Raw genomic sequence first — 12,021 nt, 5'->3', positions numbered from 1 at the left:
ATCTGCGTAGAGGCATTTCATCTAGCCTTTTCTCATTTTTCTCAGGCGTGATGGTAACGTTATATCAGCACTTGAACCAATTGTGAATTCAGTCTCGCCAGGCCACAACCCCAGGAACTCTGAGGGCAATCTATTTAGTCATCCTTTGGTTCATTCAGACTAAATGTTCCATCTAACGTCTGTGTGAAAAAAATAAGGGGGGGAAGTTGACTTTTCACCACCTTTCTGCTTTCAGAATTATTTCAGTGAGGGTTAATGTGTTTAAAACACCTTAATCTTACTTTCTGTATTTTACTGTATTTTGCTGTGGAGTGAGTGTTCATGCAAAACAGCAGAATCAGATGTCATCCATCTCTGGGGCAGAAAGACCTCATCAAATGTTGAAACAAAGCCAGAGTAGATACCGGTCCCCTAGGAGAAGGAGCCACTAGCCCCGTTTCTCTCTAGGAATCGTGCCTTAAACCTTTCCACCAGGCTGGCACATTTGTTGACTTCCACAGAGGGCTCTGCCTTTTGTTTTGCAGGGATCCATCCCTAGCCACACTAGCATTAAACCGCTGTAGTCACGTAGTGAGATAACAGTGCTGTAAAACACAAGCCACTACTATGCATGACTCAGTAGGTGTCTGTCTTGGACAAGTTATCCTTCTACAGAAACCTCACTTACTTAGACCGTGTTTTTAAACTTCTACATACACACTTCCACAAATGGGCTTTGTCAAACTGCTGCAGCAATTACACCTGAAATGACCGAGGCCCGTGTGAGTATGACCCAGGGAGGCTTTTCCAACACCCCAACCCAGGGTCTACTGAGCGACTTCGGAAAATCCGCCCAGTTGCAATGTTCCCTTCCGGCCTTCACCTGGAGTCCCTGGCTAATGGAGAACCTCCTGCACAACTGCCTCAGCTATGCTACCAAATAACATATGTCAGGAATTGTTGTCTGGTTCCAAGGACAAAACTCTCTTTCCCTCCACCCCCCTGCTGAAGGTGCCGCGTTCGGGCTGCCTCCTGACAGCGGTGTCCTCCAGCTGCCTCCCCCGGCGGTGCCTAGCCGTGCTCTGCAGGGAGTTACAGCCTCAGCCAACGTGATGAGCATGGTTTAATTACCGTACATCCACAGCTAATCAATCATGCTTGTTCAGACAAGTATTTCTGGGCTTGCTGTGTCAGGGGGTGCTAGGAAAGCACAGGTGCCTGCGTGAGGGCTCATGGGGTGGCAGGTATTTGCTGTCCCCGCTCTGCTAGCTCAGATGCCACCTCAGATGACAAAGGAAATGGCGATTTGAAGTTCAGCTGCACGTGTCAACTCCAAAGAGGGACAGTGAAATCCTTGTTCTCGTATGTGCCAAGAGCTGCCAAGTGGGGTCTTTGCAGCTCCCCTCTCTTCCCTGCCGCAGCCCAGCAGCCTGTTCATAGAATCATAGAATCATGGAATGTGTTGGGTTGGAAGGGACCTTTAAAGGTCACCTAGTCCAACCCCCCTGCAGTAAGCAGGCCTGACCTTGCTGGCCTTGAATGTCTCCAGGGATGGGGCCTCCACCACCTCTCTGGGCAACCTGTGCCAGTGTCTCACCACCCTCATTGTAAAGAACTTCTTCCTAATGTCTAATCTAAACCCACCCTGCTCTAGTTTGAACCATTGCCCCTCGTCCTATCGCTACATGCCCTTGCGAACAGCCCCTCCCCATCTCTCCTGTAGGCCCCCTTCAGGTACTGGAAGGGGCTGTAAGGTCTCCCCGGAGCCTTCTCTTCTCCAGGCTGAACAACCCCAACTCCCTCGGACTGTCCTCATAGCAGAGGTGCTCCAGCCCTTTGATCATGTTTGTGGCCCTCTGCTGGACCCGCTCCAACTCTTGTCTGAGGGCTCCAGAGCTGGACGCAGTACTGCAGGTGGGGTCTCACGAGAGCAGAGTAGCAGGGGAAAAATCACCCCTCTCGATCTGCTGGCCACGCTGCTTTTGATGCAGCCCAGGATGTGATTTGCCTTCATGCCCAGCTTCAAACCCCTGGGAGAACACCATTTGCTTCTGAACAGTAATTGATACCGCCTTTTTTATGCATCCTTTTTTCAAGCATGATACCATGAGCTTAAATGGATTATCTGTGTCACAGTCAGAGAGAAGTAACAGCAGCAATGGGGCAATCCAAAGAGAATTTGTACAAATCATAGTTCACTGATGGCCAGTCTGTGCAAGCCAGGGCTTTATGCCAGTCGAAGGAACAAATGCTGTGCTCAAAATGACAACAGAAATCCAGACTAGAAATTTCAACTTCCCATCTTCAGCTCTGCCCCTTCATCGCAGGCTCATTCCTCTTAAAAACTGTCCCGGTGATGTGGCAGCAAGTCACATAACATGATTAATATAATAGTATTAATGCAGTGCCAAGGGACCCCAAACAAGATCAAAACCTCATCGTTCAAAGCCATGCACAGGCAGCCTCTGCTCTGAGGAGCCGGCGATTTAATTAGAGGGTGCACCAGGAGTGCAGAGCGCCGCAGCGACTCGCCCTGTGTCATTCTGCTAAAGCCTGCAAGAATTGGACCTTCAGCCCGGGAAACCAGGGCTCTGCTCCCCACCCCGCGCTGCCGCTCCTCTTTGCCTTGCCAAGCAGCATTTTTAATGGGATTGCGCTTGTTAGGAGAAAGGGCGACCACGCACGTGTGCGTATGTACGCGTGCGGGGTCTGTGCGCACCAAACAGGCACGGCACGAGGGGATCACTGTTTCTTGCGCTGCTCGTTTTTAGCAGCTGCCAGTACTCACTGTCACAGATTTTCACATCAGAGCCGTAAGTGAACTGCGCCATCAGCCACGGGAAAAAAAAAAAAGAGATATGGTCAAAAGTTTTTATCTTTTTACCTCGCTGTTTACATTGCATCTGTAAAAAGCCCCGCTGCAAGTCCATGCGGCATTTGGTTTGTGGGTCGAGACAGTGACTCCCTGTTCTCAGTGGCACCACCTTCACCTCAAATCTCAAACGCCTTTTCCCCCAAGCCCTGAAGGGCTGTCCTGGCCCAGCAGCCGCACAGCATTTCTGGATACTCACAGTACCCCTTTGAGGCTCAATTCGGCAAAGCTCTGGGGCCCTACGTTACCTCTGCTAAGGCTGACAGCAGCATCAAGCCTTCGCCTCCTCCAGACACTTGCTGACCAGGTGTTTGACACCCAGTCCCGACTGTGTCACCCACTGCGTACAGCTCTGCGCCACGGGTTCCTTCAGACTGTACTGGTTCTGTCTCAGGGTCTGCAGGAAAGCACTCTCACAAGGGCCACGCTGCCCCAGTGGCAAGAGGAGCCCTAGGAGCCCAGCGAGGTGCTGCTTCAAAAGCTGCAAAAGGAAAAAAAATCAATCAAGCCCTTCTCTGCTCTACCTTGGCTTATGGTATTTCAGGCCCATTATTGATGCAGTGCTCAAAATACCACCAGTGCCTTTAAACAGTTATCATCTTCAGTTCTTCAGAATACGACAGTCTTCATAAACTATCACAGATAACCAAGTCCAGAAAAAAAAACAGACCAAAAAAATCCAACCCACTGTTTGCTTCTTCCCCACGGCTGATCAGCAGGGCTTTCAGACCTGGTACACCCACCAAGCAGGCAGTTTTCATCAGACATCATGATCAAGCGTAATTCTAGAGGGAGATGAATGTGTGCTGAGGCTTTGCAGCCCAGTTTGGGGTTATTTCTCTAGACAACGCTGCACAGTGTTTAGGCACCAACTTTGGTGGCTGGGAGATCTCTCCAAGCTACTCGCAACAGCTTGATCCCTCTCCCCAGTAATTTATCAGCGACTCTTTTTCTCCTTTCTGCTCTGTTCTGTATGAGCAACTTCAGAAGCTGGGTGAGTTGCTACACAGCTCTGGAGTGTGCAGGAAGACCTCTATTATACACTTGAAAAGGCAAAAGCATCAAAAGCCCGACAGCTAGCAATTTACTTTTTCCCTCCCTCCAATAGTTTTCAGTCTTTATGGTGGAGGTGGGAAGATTTTTATCTCCACAGCTCTTTATTATTGTTGGGTTTCTGTAGCATCACAACAAAGGCATTTACACTTGACAAGAACCATTGCTGCTCAGGAAGCGGGAAGAGCTGGTGGCGGGGAGGCGCCAGGCGGGAAGGGAACATCACAGCCCTTGGCAAGGATCTACCCGCTGTCATAGCAGCACAAGGATTTCACAAAAACAAATCTCAATAAAGAACTGCAGCCCAGTAGTCATCATCCTCAGATACAATTCAGTGCAAGATAGGCTGGTTTTGTTTTCTCCACCTCAGCTGCAAATAACATTTGGGTCTCAGTTACCCTTTTGTAAGTGCGGAGTGAGAAGACTGAGGACTGAATTTCCTCTAAAAAGAAATTATTTGTTTCAGTTACCCACATTCTGTAAAGGGCTTAGCTTGCTGAATATGTTCCTAGCCTGTACTTGGTTTTGACAGCCTTTTTGCTTTGGGTTGCAACCGTGGTCACCATCAGCGCATCTTTAACTGCCCCAGGCAAAGTCTGGCAAAGTCTGCTGGGCTCCCATCAGTCAAGCAAAACTGTGTTTTGAATTCACCTACCTGCTGTCTATCTCACCTTTAGTAGGGCTTTTGCTACTGACTTCCGTAACATCCTTATTGACAAGTTGATGAAGACTAGATAAATGGGTATGAGGTAGACCGAAAAGTGGCTGAACTGTCAGGCTAAAAGGGTTGTGATTAGCAGCATGAAGTCCAGCTGGAGGGCAGTGACTAGTGGGGTACCCCGGGGCTGACAATGGTACCAGTACTGTTTAACATCTTCATTAATGACCCGACAATGGGGCAGAGTGCAAGCTCAGAGGGTTTGCACTGGGAGGAGTGGCTGATACACCAGAGCGTTGTGCCACCATCCAGAGGGGCCTCACTGGGGCTGGAGAAACGGGCTGCCAGGAACCCCAGGCGGTTCAACAAAGGGAGATGCAAAGTCCTGCACCTGGGGGCAGATAACCCCCAGCACCAGTACAGGCTGGGGGCCTGTTGAGTGGAAAGCTGTCTGGGGATGCTGGTGGACAAGGTGAACAGGAGCCAGCAATGTGCCCTCATGGCAAAGGCAGTCCACAGCATCCTGGGCTCCATTAGGCAGAGCATCACCAGCAGATCAAGGGGGCTGACCCAACCCCCTCTGCTCAGCATGGTGAGACACATCTGGAGTGCTGGGTCCAGCGCTGGGCTGCCCAGTGGAAGAGACATGGACATACTGGAGAGAGTCCCGTGAAGGGCCACAAAGATGAAGAAAGAAGTTTATTAGGGAGAAATCACTCACATTGCTCTAGATGTGATGGAAAGTAGCAGGTGGCTAGAAGAGTGGAGGTGAAGGCTGGCAGGGATATTGTGAAAGGATGCACACACGGATGTTTGTCAGAAAAAAACCCTGCACTGTTATCAGAACAGTTTTCGAATTGGGAACTTACAGTCATGCAAATTTCATTCCAGGGATACTTAGCTGAACATCTGAAGCTTCATTCAAAATTATCCAAAGCTTTGTAAAGCTTTTTTTGCAAAGATGGACTGAATTTCAAGAAAAAATACGTTGTAAAGCAATTATGGTTTTGCTTCTCATTTGAAAAATGGGGAAAGGGCGAGCTTCTGCTGATGAAAATCTTAGGAATTGCTGTTCAGTTTCATTCAGCTGCCTCTTCAAAGTTGCACGACTTGGTATTTGAGGTAGAAATTTTATTCAATGCATCATTTTAGGACTCTTTACAGATCACAGAGATAGCAATTTCATATGAATCATGATTTGAAGTTGCTTATGTTAATAAATAACACCCAGTGCCATATAACATATAGCACATAAAGGCTATTTAACAGTGAACAACAATAATAAATGATAGCACAGCTCATCAGTTACCACGCAGTATCCCTCCAATCTTTATGGGGGCGAAATGTAGGCACAGAAAGGAAATTAGACAGGACATTGGAGTTAACAGCATCATTTCAGAAACACGTTGTTACTTCTCAGTACTTGCCAGGAGCGCACACAGGGTCAAACAAATAGACACAGGTCAAGGTTTTGATTGCTTGTCAGCTTTCCACTAACAACTACAGCTTTGCCAGGACTTTACTTTGAAAGGAAGATGTTAGCTATGGCAATATTCTTCTTTTTTTTTTTTTTTTCACCATGGAAAAAAAGAAATCACTTTCTCTAATAAAATGTCATTTATTCTAAAATATTTCAGTTTTAAAAACGAATTCTGAGCTTCTCACAGTCGAACAAAATATCTTTAGTGAAGTCTCTTTTTATCCATTAAAAAACTGCTGACCAGCTCCAGTTCTGAACTGTCTAGAGATTCAGAGTCCAGCTATTATTTTATAAGCTAGAAACCACTGACATTTGAAATAATATCTGATATTATCTCATATAGAAGGTGGCATTTTCAGTTATAAGATGGCTAAATAGACAGTGAGCTCATATCATCGAAGATAAGCGTTCCCAAAATTGTCAATTCAAATTATTCCTTGTTCACAAGCTTACACAGTGGTAGCACAAGGGGAAAGTGGCAAGTCCTTCTCTGCAACAACGAAATTCCTTCTCTTAAGAAAATTGCACACATTTTGACTTCGTTTTACCAGTCATCAATAATTACCACTGCTTTGGAGTGGTCCATGGGCGTTTTGCCCGACTCCAAACCTATGGCTGTGCTTTTGGGATCCATCCGGAAGGACCACAGCTCAGCACTACACAGAGAAATCCGGGGCACCTGGATTTGTAACAGGGTCACGGTCACCTGCCTCCTCTCACAAATTTCTGGCACTCCAAGTTGCCACCTGCTTTCCCCTCCAAACCAGCAGTAGCTGGGTCTGCTTATAAAACATATACTTTCCCTTCTAAGCTGTCACTGAGAAAAACAAGAGCAGTCTCCTCAGATCAAAAGCAGCTCTGTTCCTGGCTTCAGCTATAGAGATCTTTAGGATTATTTGCTCAATTAAGGCAGCGATAAGGACAGCCAGCTCCCATGCCAGCCTTCCTTCCTCTATTTGGTTTCACTCTGTATGAGCCATGGCCAACCAATGGCCCCTGGGGATGAGCAGGAAAGCTCTGGATTAACACCCGTGTGCACCAAGGTGGCAGCCTGGGCTTGGGAGGCACCTTTTCCAACACGAGCCTGGAGCACAGCATCTCCCACGGCAGGCTCCCCCGCTGATCAAATCTTCAGGCACATGTCAGTATTGCCTCAGGAAGGCTTTCAAAACCGGGATCTCCCGCATCATAACACCCTCAGATGTGCTAAAGTGCTGCTCAGCCTGGGCTCTGCAAGGAGACAGTGCTCCTGCCTGGGTCCAGAAAAGCAGCCAGCCCACAGAAATCCCTGCTGGTCCCTGTTGCTGCTGCCACACATCAGAAGCAAGAGACTTTTTTCTGCTGTGTCTCAGCACACGGTCTACAGAAACATGGTGTGTCACCTCCGGGGACAGGTCGGTACCATCCTCACTCCATAAAGTTCAGTTGCTTCCACAGCCAGGCTTCACCCAGCTGTGAACACTGGGCCTGCAAGCTCCTGGCAGACAGCTTCAGGGGGTGCCCTAGGAACACCTCCCGGGTGAAGCTTTACAGTCAGCACAACAGCCACTAGTGTGAAGAGAAGCCAGATGGAGTTTTTTCTCTGCCGTAACGAATTCCTGGAGTCTTGCTGTTCCCATGTGCTGGTCTGTGGCTGGTTGGAAGAGCAGCTGATTAAGTTTTCAAAATTCCTATGATTTCAAATGCATAATTAGAAGTGTCAAGAGGTAACAGAGAAGCATGTCATGCAAGGCATCTCCTCTACAAGTCTCCTGTTTTGCTTTCTTCGCATTTTGGATGCTTAAGACGGCAACCGGCCAGCTGACCCCAAGATGTCTCAACGGTTATGCTAACCAAAAGCTGAGATCAAGGACATTTCAAAGCTGCTGTTGAGCATGTTTTGAGCGTGCCTTGAGGTTGAAACTTCAGTAAGACAAAGGTTAGGGTTGTGGCTTTTATTAGGCTGGTTTGACAAGAACCAACCCAGTAAAAGCCACAACCCTAACATAGCTTCCCTCCAACAGACGACAAGCTTGGCTGGACTGAACAAAAGATACCTGTGAAAAAATTCATTCCGCCCCATAAAATATTTTGATTGTATAAGCTACCACTATGTTAAACACAAGCACATTCAGAATTCATCATAAAAATAATACACAAGGGAAACATTAACCAAGCACTTTCATTCCTGTAGAGGGATATTCCTGCCATTAAATGTCTTTATTGGTGATCTGGAAGAAAACAGAAAATCAGTGCTGAGAATATTTGCAGATGACACAAAAATTGCCCAGACAGTAAATGCGGGAGATAGATTGGTTAGATAGGGTGAACTGGGTCACTTGCTAAAGTCAGTGGAATTTAAAGATCTGCTTTCATAAAGGAAGAAAAACTAAAAGCAAAGATGAGAGTTCACACAGAAGAGGGGGGTTGCATGCTGAAGTTCATGATATTGGAAAACAGCAGGATGGTAATGGCAACTGAATTTATGTTTATAACCTAATGCAATAAGTAAAATTTGACCCTAAATAAATAATAAATACTAACGTTGCGTGCAGTGACAAGGCCAGATTTGCAATACTGTAGCAAGTTTATGTGTCTGCACATGGAAAGTTAAATTTTTAAGGGTTCAAAAACAGAACAGGAAAAAAAATGAAGTCCATGACATATGCCTTGGAACAACTGGAGAAACTCAGTGCATTTATTTCCTTTACGGGAAGGCAGAGAGGTGATCTGACCCAAGTTTGCAAGCACCTCTCTGTGGAACAGACTTCTAATGGGGGCTGCACCCATTCCTGGCACTGAAAGAGCACAGTCCTGAGGTGGGAAGCAGAAGGTACAAGAACGGCAGCTAGCAAAAGGCAAAAAGCTTGAAAACATGTAGTAATGAAACATGACGTTAATCATGAGTTTCCATCATCCTAGCAGCCCAACTCCTGAGCAAACAAGATGTTTTGATTTCACTGGGACACAACCCCCACATAGCTCAAATGAAGAATATACTTTTCCTTTGGTCAGACAAGTACTGTCAAGGATGCAACGCTCTTCTTTTACCAGCAAACTTAATTCAGTAACCTAGGGTAAATATTTACAGTCATTCACCAAATGTAAAGGAAACCAATAAATAAAGACAATGAAAGAGGAGAAAGAAACCCGGTGCCGGTGTAGCTCTAATCTGCAGTAGATTACGTGCTCCATACACGGCGTACTTTCATCTCAGCAGGCAACTCCCACCTGAGAGGCACAGGCTACTGCAGAGCACACACAGTGTTCTTTCCTCGGAGACTTATTTTATTGTTTCCCCTACAAAAGGTCTTCAGGCCCAAGCACATGACAGCCCTCTGTGTGCAGAAACAAGGGGAGTCGGTCAGACAAACCCTATAAATCTGTTTGGGGACTGCTGGTAATCGCTTCCTGAGCCAATTCAGCATCAACTTGCCTTTGCTGTTGGCTGGTAAAACACACTCGGTGAAACCAGCAACTTTTGGCTTTGTGCTCAGCAGATTTCCTGTATAAAACCAACACAATGTGCCTGGCCACTAGAATAATAGCTTTTCTGAGTAACTGTTTCTTTCTCAGCTGACTGATCATTTATTTAAAAAAAAAAAAAAAAAAAAAAGACCATCCAGGTACAAGATGAAACTGAGATGTTTCCCTCTGTGCTGGAGAGGGGACTGCTCCTTGCTCTCAGCTGACGGCCTGAAATATCACATTATACTGTCTGTGCTGACAAAATTGTCACTCTATAGTGGAAAACTCTGCCAAGAGGAAAGACTGGAAAGGGAAAGCTCTGGCATCCAGCAGAAACCTGCACTTAAGGCACTCACACCACGCTGCAGCTAGGTACCTGAATCCAGGCAAGTGGCAGCTGACGGATGAACCAGCCAATACAGCTTCTGTCCTGTGAACACCTACGTTCCCCAACAGAAGCATTTCACTTCAGAAATATCAAAATTATCACTTTTGACATCAGTCATGATTTCTCATGGACCCTGACATAATGTGCAAAATGTTTCAAACACTCCCAATACTCCACTTCTCAGCAGCTCGACTTTCTAGCACAGCTTGTCCCCGTTGATGCTTAACAAAAACTTCACACTTACGCAGACAAACTCATTCTGCGCCTAGGGCAAGGGTGACTGGCTGTAGTGGATGGAAATTTTCAGCTCCAGTCTTGATTACCCTCTGCAGTTTCAGGCTCAATAAGGGTCACAGCCACGGCAGTCACAGCAGCAGGATAAAAGCTCCCCAGGCAAAGCTTCCTTTGTCTTGGCAGGACACTTCTTGCCTCCTTACACGCTCGTCACAACAGCAGCCAGTGAACCCAGAGACACGGTTTGCTCAAGGGATTTGTTGAGCTCGGCAGATAATGGTTTTGTGTTCCCCATCTCACCACTCTTTTGGATACTGTGAGTCCTACAAGGGGTGAAAGACACATTTCCCATTTGGAGGGTGACTGCAGGTCAAGCAGACTGAAGCTGGGCCTGAGTGGGTGGTGAAGAGGCAAAGGAGCAGCAGATCAGAAGCCCCGGCATCCTTGCTCAGGTTTTACGACCCTGCCTGCTCCCAGTAGGGTCCCCATATAAATGAGGGTACCCTCATCAATCCCACCACGTGTCCCTTCGGGAGGGGAGCAGGAGCCAGCAGGAAGCTTCAGCCAAAATCACGTTAGTCGAACATGTAACTACAATAATTACCAAGACCCATTTCTTCTCCCATTAGCTCTAGCAGGGTCTGGCTGCTGCAACATCCCCTCTGCCACCTTGCCTAAACACACACTTGGAAGACGGGCATGATGAGAAATGGAGTGACCCAGGAGCAACGGGGGGCTGACAGGTTCCAGGTCACACGCAGGGAGCCCTGGCGAACAGGGGGGGACGTCTGCTCTAAGCAAACTCCTGCTTCATCCTGGGCCCTGAGGATGCTCACGGCCTCCCCTCAGCTCAGGTGCAATACCTTTAGTTTTGTGTGGCTGTGAAGCCAAGGCCAGCGGGGCTCACAGCTCACCAGACGGGCAGGAGGAGTAAAGTCAGTCCCTTTTCATCAAGGTCCACGGCTGCTGGGTCAGGGCCTGGCACAGCTGGGGCCAGAATCTCACCGGTATCTCAGCACGTTCGTTACTCCAGTGACTTGCTTTGACTGCCAGGGCCAGGGCTGTGTCCCGTGAAGGCTGGGGCTAGGGACGGGTAGAAACGAATTTGCAGTTTTCCTCTGGAGAAAAATGCCATTCAGTTAGCTTTCAGATAGCAGGCATTGCAGCAAAAGACAGTAATTTTGTAAGCCAGCACTTGTTACGAGTCTGATTCAGGCTCCCGTATATTATAACATGACAATGTATTTTTACTGCCAGAGCCAAACAACCGAATAATACACTTCCAAGTGAAACACATTGGATAAGAGGTAATTTAATCTCCACCTTCATTAGTTCACCTATTGTATGAAATAGATAACATGCAGAACACACAGAGAAGAGACTCTCCATGGCTGCCATCTGCGTAAATAAGCATGTGGGGAACTTGAAAATTCACCACACTCCCGTTCACAGAGAGTCCTCATGGGTTTGTAATACAGCATTCCCTCTCTGCTAGTTCATTAATTGGCTTCCCTCACACTGGAGCTTTCCTTATGGTGGTTTCCCATTAGTTTTTCCATCACTCCAGCATGCCAGCATTCCCGGTGGGAATCTCCCCTGACACCAGCGCTACAGTGAACAGCCATGCCCTTTGCCCAGGCAGTCCGGCAGGCAGGACCACAGACGCGGCATTAGGAGAGAGCAGCCCCGGGCGGCTGTTCACATCCCAAGGGTTACTGCTGCAGCAAAGCCGTGCACTGCCTTGAAACGCTCCCACGTACGGTGACCTTCACCTGCCTGGGGCTCCTCGTTCGCAAGGAACCGGCTTGACCTCAGATGCAGCCTTTTCTTGCTTCCAGCTTCCCCCAGCCTCTACACATGCAGCACGTTCTCTTCTTGCTAGCAGATAGTATTTACGCAAATCCAAGACA

The sequence above is a fragment of the Rissa tridactyla genome, chromosome Z, assembly GCF_028500815.1.
Source record: "Rissa tridactyla isolate bRisTri1 chromosome Z, bRisTri1.patW.cur.20221130, whole genome shotgun sequence".
Lineage (NCBI taxonomy): Eukaryota > Metazoa > Chordata > Aves > Charadriiformes > Laridae > Rissa > Rissa tridactyla.
Note: the sequence above shows the minus strand (reverse complement) of the source record.